Source organism: Lepidothrix coronata, unplaced genomic scaffold (genome assembly GCF_001604755.1).
Source record: "Lepidothrix coronata isolate B3197 unplaced genomic scaffold, Lepidothrix_coronata-1.0 Scaffold377, whole genome shotgun sequence".
NCBI classification, from domain to species: Eukaryota; Metazoa; Chordata; class Aves; order Passeriformes; family Pipridae; genus Lepidothrix; species Lepidothrix coronata.
In genome coordinates, this window is record NW_016690557.1 from 2997 (window position 1) to 8496 (window position 5500).

The following is a 5500-nucleotide window of genomic DNA, read 5'->3' on the forward strand; positions in this document are numbered from 1 at the left end:
TCCCGAAAATCCCGGCCAGCTTCCCGGGAAGTTCCCGGAGCGCTCCCATCCCGGCTTCCCGCGCCGCTTCCAGCTGGGAATCCGAAAAAAAAAAACAACCGGGATCGAAGCCTTTCCTTAGGAAAAAGTGGGAAAAAAATTCCCGGTGTTTACCTGGATCCGGAGCTTTTGGTTTTCCCGCCGCAGCCGGAGCAGCTCCGTGGAATTTTGATGGAATTCTTCCTCCATCCCGGGCAGCTGGGGAGGAATTCCGAAGGAATTTTAAGCTCGGGAGGAATCGGGAATGTTGTGGGATTTTTAGGAGCGTTCCCGGGTTTTTTTGGCTGCCCGGAATCCCGTTTTTCCGGGATTTTTCCGGGGGTTTTTCCGGTTTTTTTTTGGGGGGGAGTTGCTCCGGGGATTCCCAAGCCCTGGAATTCCCGGATTCCTAAAACCATTCCCAGATCCCAAACCTTGGAATTCTTGGATCCCAAACCTTGGAATTCCCAGACTCCAAACCATAGAATTCCCGGGATTCCAAACCCTGGAATTCTTGGATCCCAAACCCTGGAATTCCCGGATCCCAAACCCTGGAATTCCCAGATTCCAAATCCCGGAATTCCCAGATCCCAAACCTTGGAATTCCCAGACTCCAAACCCTGGAATTCCCAGATCCCAAACCCTGGAATTCCCGGATTCCAAATCCCTGGAATTCCCGGATCCCAAATCCCTGGAATTCCCGGATCCCAAACCTTGGAATTCTTGTATTCCAAACCTTGGAATTCCCAGATCCCAAACCACGGAATTCTGGGATTCCAAACCCTGGAATTCCCGGATCCCAAACCATAGAATTCCCAGATTCCAAGCCCTGGAATTCCCAGATCCCAAACCCCGGAATTCCCAGATTCCAAACCATTCCCAGATCCCAAACCCCGGAATTCCCAGCCTCCAAACCCCGGAATTCCCAGACTCCAAACCCTGGAATTCCCAGATCCCAAATCTTGGAATTCCCAGACTCCAAACCCTGGAATTCCCAGATCCCAAACCCTGGAATTCTTGGATCCCAAACCTTGGAATTCTCGTATTCCAAACCTTGGAATTCCCAGATCCCAAACCCTGGAATTCCCAGACTCCAAACCCCGGAATTCCCAGATCCCAAACCCTGGAATTCCCAGATTCCAAACCCCGGAACAAACCCTGGAATTCCCAGATCCCAAACCCTGGAATTCCCAGACTCCAAACCCTGGAATTCCCAGATCCCAAACCCTGGAATTCTTGGATCCCAAACCCTGGAATTCCCAGATTCCAAACCCCGGAATTCCCAGATTCCAAACCATTCCCAGATCCCAAACCCTGGAATTCCCTGATCCCAAACCCTGGAATTCCCAGATTCCAAACCNTCCAAACCCCGGAATTCCCAGATTCCAAACCATTCCCAGATCCCAAACCCTGGAATTCCCTGATCCCAAACCCTGGAATTCCCAGATTCCAAACCTTGGAATTCCCTGATCCCAAACCCTGGAATTCTGGGATTCCAAACCTTGGAATTCCCAGATTCCAAACCCTGGAATTCCCAGATTCCAAACCCTGGAATTCTGGGATTCCAAACCCTGGAATTCCCAGATTCCAAGCCCTGGAATTCCCAGACTCCAAACCCCGGAATTCCGGGATTCCAAACCATTCCCGGATCCCAAACCCTGGAATTCCCAGCCCCCAAACCCTGGAATTCCGGGCGATTCCAAACCCTGGGAAAAGGGCGATCCCGGGAATCCCTTGGCCACGCCCCCCCTTTGGCCACGCCCCCTCCCGGAAAAACCAGGAAGGGGCTTTTCCCCCTCCCTCCTTTTCCCTGGAATTCCGGGATTTCGGGAATGCCGACGGGCTCGGAAGCTCCCTCTGGAATTTTCTCCCCCCCCATCCCTGGGATTTATCCCGGATTTATCCCGGATTTTGGGGATTTTTTGGGATGAAAGGATTTTTAAGGATCCAGCGGCATTCCCGGTTTTTTTTTTCCGGGAAAAGTTCGGGATGAGCTCCGGGGGGTCGGGACGTACCTGGGGCTTCATCCCAAGTTTGGGAATGAGGGTCGGGAGCCTGGAAATCTGGGAATGGCCGGGGAAAATCGGGAGGAGGTTCCGGGGTTAATGTTTAGAGGGAAATCGGGATAAAAAGGGGCGGGGCCAGGGCGGGGATTCCTTGGAATTTGGGGGGGTTCGGGAAGGGGGGAAAAAGGGGGAATGGAAATAAATTAAAGGAAAAATGAAGGGAAATAAATAAAATAAATTAAATTAAATTAAATTAAAATAAAATAAAATAAAATAAAATAAAATAAAATAAAATAAAATAAAATAAAATAAAGAAAATAAAAAAATAAAATAAAATAATATAAAATAAAATAAAATAATATAAAATAAAATAAAATAAAATGAAATAAATAAAATAAAATAAAATAAATAAAATAGAAAAAATAAAATAAAATAAAATAAAATAAAATAAAATAAAATAGAAAAAAGAAAATAAAATAAAGAGGAAGAAAAATTAAAAAAAATAAAAAATAAAATAAAAAGGAAAAAAGGAAAAATTAAAATAAATGAAAGGAAAGAAAATAAAAAATAAAGAATAAAATAAAGAGAAAGAAAAAATAAAAAGAAAAATAAAAAAGGAAAATAAAAAGGAAAAATAAAAAGAAAAATGAAAAGAAAAATGAAAAGAAATCAAAGAAAGAGAAAAGAAAAAGAAAATAAAATAAAGAGAAAGAAAAATTAAAAAATAAAATAAAAAGGAAAAAAGGAAAAATTAAAATAAATAAAATGAAAGAAAATAAAAAATAAAAAAATAAAATAAAGAGAAAGAAAAATAAAAAGAAAAAGAAAAAAGGAAATAAAAAGGAAAAATAAAAAGAAAAATGAAAAGAAAGAAAAGAAAGAAAAAATAAAAAGAAAAAATAAAATAAAAAAGAAAAAATAAAAAGGAAAAAATGAAAATAAATAAAATAAAATAGAAAAAAGAAAATAAAATAAAGAGAAAGGAAAATTAAAAAGATAAAAAAAAATAAAATAAAAAGGAAAAAAGGAAAAATTAAAATAAATAAAATGAAAGAAAATAAAAAATAAAAAAATAAAATAAAGAGAAAGAAAAAAAGAAAAATAAAAAAGGAAATAAAAAAGGAAATAAAAACGAAAAATAAAAAGAAAAATGAAAAGAAATAAAAGAAAAGAAAAAAGAAAAAGAAAAGAAAATAAAGAGAAAGAAAAATTAAAAAAAATAAAATAAAAAGGAAAAAAGGAAAAATTAAAATAAATGAAAGGAAAGAAAATAAAAAATAAAAAAAGAAAATAAAGAGAAAGAAAAAATAAAAAGAAAAAATAAAAAAGGAAAAAAAAGGAAAAAATAAAAAGAAAAATGAAAAGAAATCAAAGAAAAGAAAAAAGAAAAAAGAAAATAAAATAAAGAGAAACAAAAAATATAAAGAAAAAATAAATAAAAAGGAAAAATAAAAAGGAAAAAATGAAAATAAATAAAATAAAATAAATAAAATAAAATAAAATAGAAAAAAGAAAAGAAAATAAAGAGAAAGAAAATTTAAAAAAAAAAAATAAATAAAATAAAAAGGAAAAAAGGAAAAATTAAAATAAATGAAAGGAAAGACAATAAAAAATAAAAAAATAAAATAAAGAGAAAGAAAAAATAAAAAGAAAAATAAAAAAGGAAATAAAAAGGAAAAAATAAAAAGAAAAATGAAAAGAAAGAAAAGAAAAGAAAGAAAAATAAAAAAGAAAATAAAATAAAGAGAAAGAAAAATTAAAAAAATAAAATAAAAAGGAAAAATTAAAATAAATAAAATGAAAGAAAATAAAAAATAAAAAAATAAAATAAAGAGAAAAAATAAAAAGAAAAATAAAAAAAAGAAAATAAAAAAGAAAAATAAAAAGGAAAAAATAAAAAGAAAAATGAAAAGAAATAAAAGAAAGAAAAAAGAAAAAGAAAATAAAATAAAGAGAAAGAAAAAATAAAAAGAAAAATAAAATAAAAAGGAAAAAATAAAGAGGAAAAAATGAAAATAAATAAAATAAAATAGAAAAAAGAAAATAAAGAAAAAGAAAAAATAAAAAGAAAAATAAACAATAAATAAAAAGGGAAAATCAAAAAGAAAAATGAAAATAAATAAAAGGAAAAAAAGAAAAAGGAAAATAAAACAAAGAGAAAGAAAAAATAAAAAGAAAAATAAAAAAGGAAATAAAAAGGAAAAAATGAAAAAATGAAAAAGAGAAAAGAAAAAAGAAAATAAAGAGAAAAAAAAATAAAAAGAAAAAAAAGAAAAATAAATAAAATAAAATAAAAAAAGAAAATAAAATAAAGAGAAAGAAAAAATAAAAAGAAAAAATAAAAAAGAAAATAAAAAGGAAAAATAAAAAGAAAAAATGAAAATAAATAAAAGAAAAGAAAAAGAAAGAAAAAATGAAAAGAAATAAAATAAAAAAAATAAAAGAAAATTTAAAAAAATGGAAAAATAAAATAAAAAATAAAATAAAACAGAAAATAAAAAGAAAAAATAAAATAAAAGAAATAAAATAAAAAGCAACTAAATAAAGTAGATAAAATAAAAGAAAATAAAAAGAAAAAAGAAAAAGAAAAGGAAAGGAAAGAAAAATAAGGAAAAAATGAAAAGAAATAAAATAAAATAAAAAATGAAAAGAAATAAAGTAAAAAAGAAATAAAATAAAATAAAATAAAATAAAATAAAAATAAAATAAAAAAGAAATAAAATAAAATATATTATAATATAATAAATAAATTAAAAAAGAAAATAAAAGACAAAGAAAGAAAAGATTAAAAGAAATGAAATTAAATAAAATTAAACTTAAAAAAAAGAAAAAGAAAGAAAAATGAAAAGAAATAAAAGAAAAAGAAATAATTTAAAATAAAAAATACAAAAAGAAAAAATAAAAAGAAATAAAATAAAAGGAAATAAGATAAAATAAAAAGAAATAAAATAAATGAAAATAAAATAAAAAGAAGGAAAAATGAAAAGAAATAAAATAAAGAAAAAATAAAAAAGAAAATAAAAGAAAAAGAAAGAAAAATGAAAAGAAATAAAATAAAATAAAGAAAAATAAAAGAGAAAAAGAACGAAAAAAATGAAAAGAAATTTAAAAAAAAAGAAATAAAATAAAAAAACATAAAAGTTGGGTTTTGCTCTCCCGGTGGCACTGTACGCGCCGAAAATATTAAAACCCGCAGTGCTTCCCGTCCTGAAATACATTGAAAAAAGAATATTTCGGTAAAAAATTGATTTTAAAATCCAACCGGGGGGCTCCAGGCCGCAGCGCGCATGCGCGGGGCACAGGTGCGCGAGGCCGCTAAACGCATGCGCGGGGCACAGGTGCGCGAGACAGCAAAGCGCATGCGCGGGACACAGGTGCGCGAGGCCGCTAAACGCATGCGCGGGGCACAGGTGCGCGAGACAGCAAAGCGCATGCGCGGGACACAGGTGCGCGAGGCCGCTAAACGCATGCGCGGG

At 31.0% G+C, this 5500-nt stretch overlaps 1 long non-coding RNA gene across 1 annotated transcript; it reads right to left on the reverse strand.

Moving 5' to 3' along the window:
• On the reverse strand, positions 1–2155 carry LOC108509609. The gene is made up of 3 exons (XR_001878659.1): positions 2034–2155; positions 154–237; positions 1–73 (listed from the first exon to the last, which is right to left on the reverse strand). It is a non-coding gene; the product is annotated as an uncharacterized LOC108509609 (long non-coding RNA).
• Positions 2156–5500: the final 3345 nt, after the last annotated feature.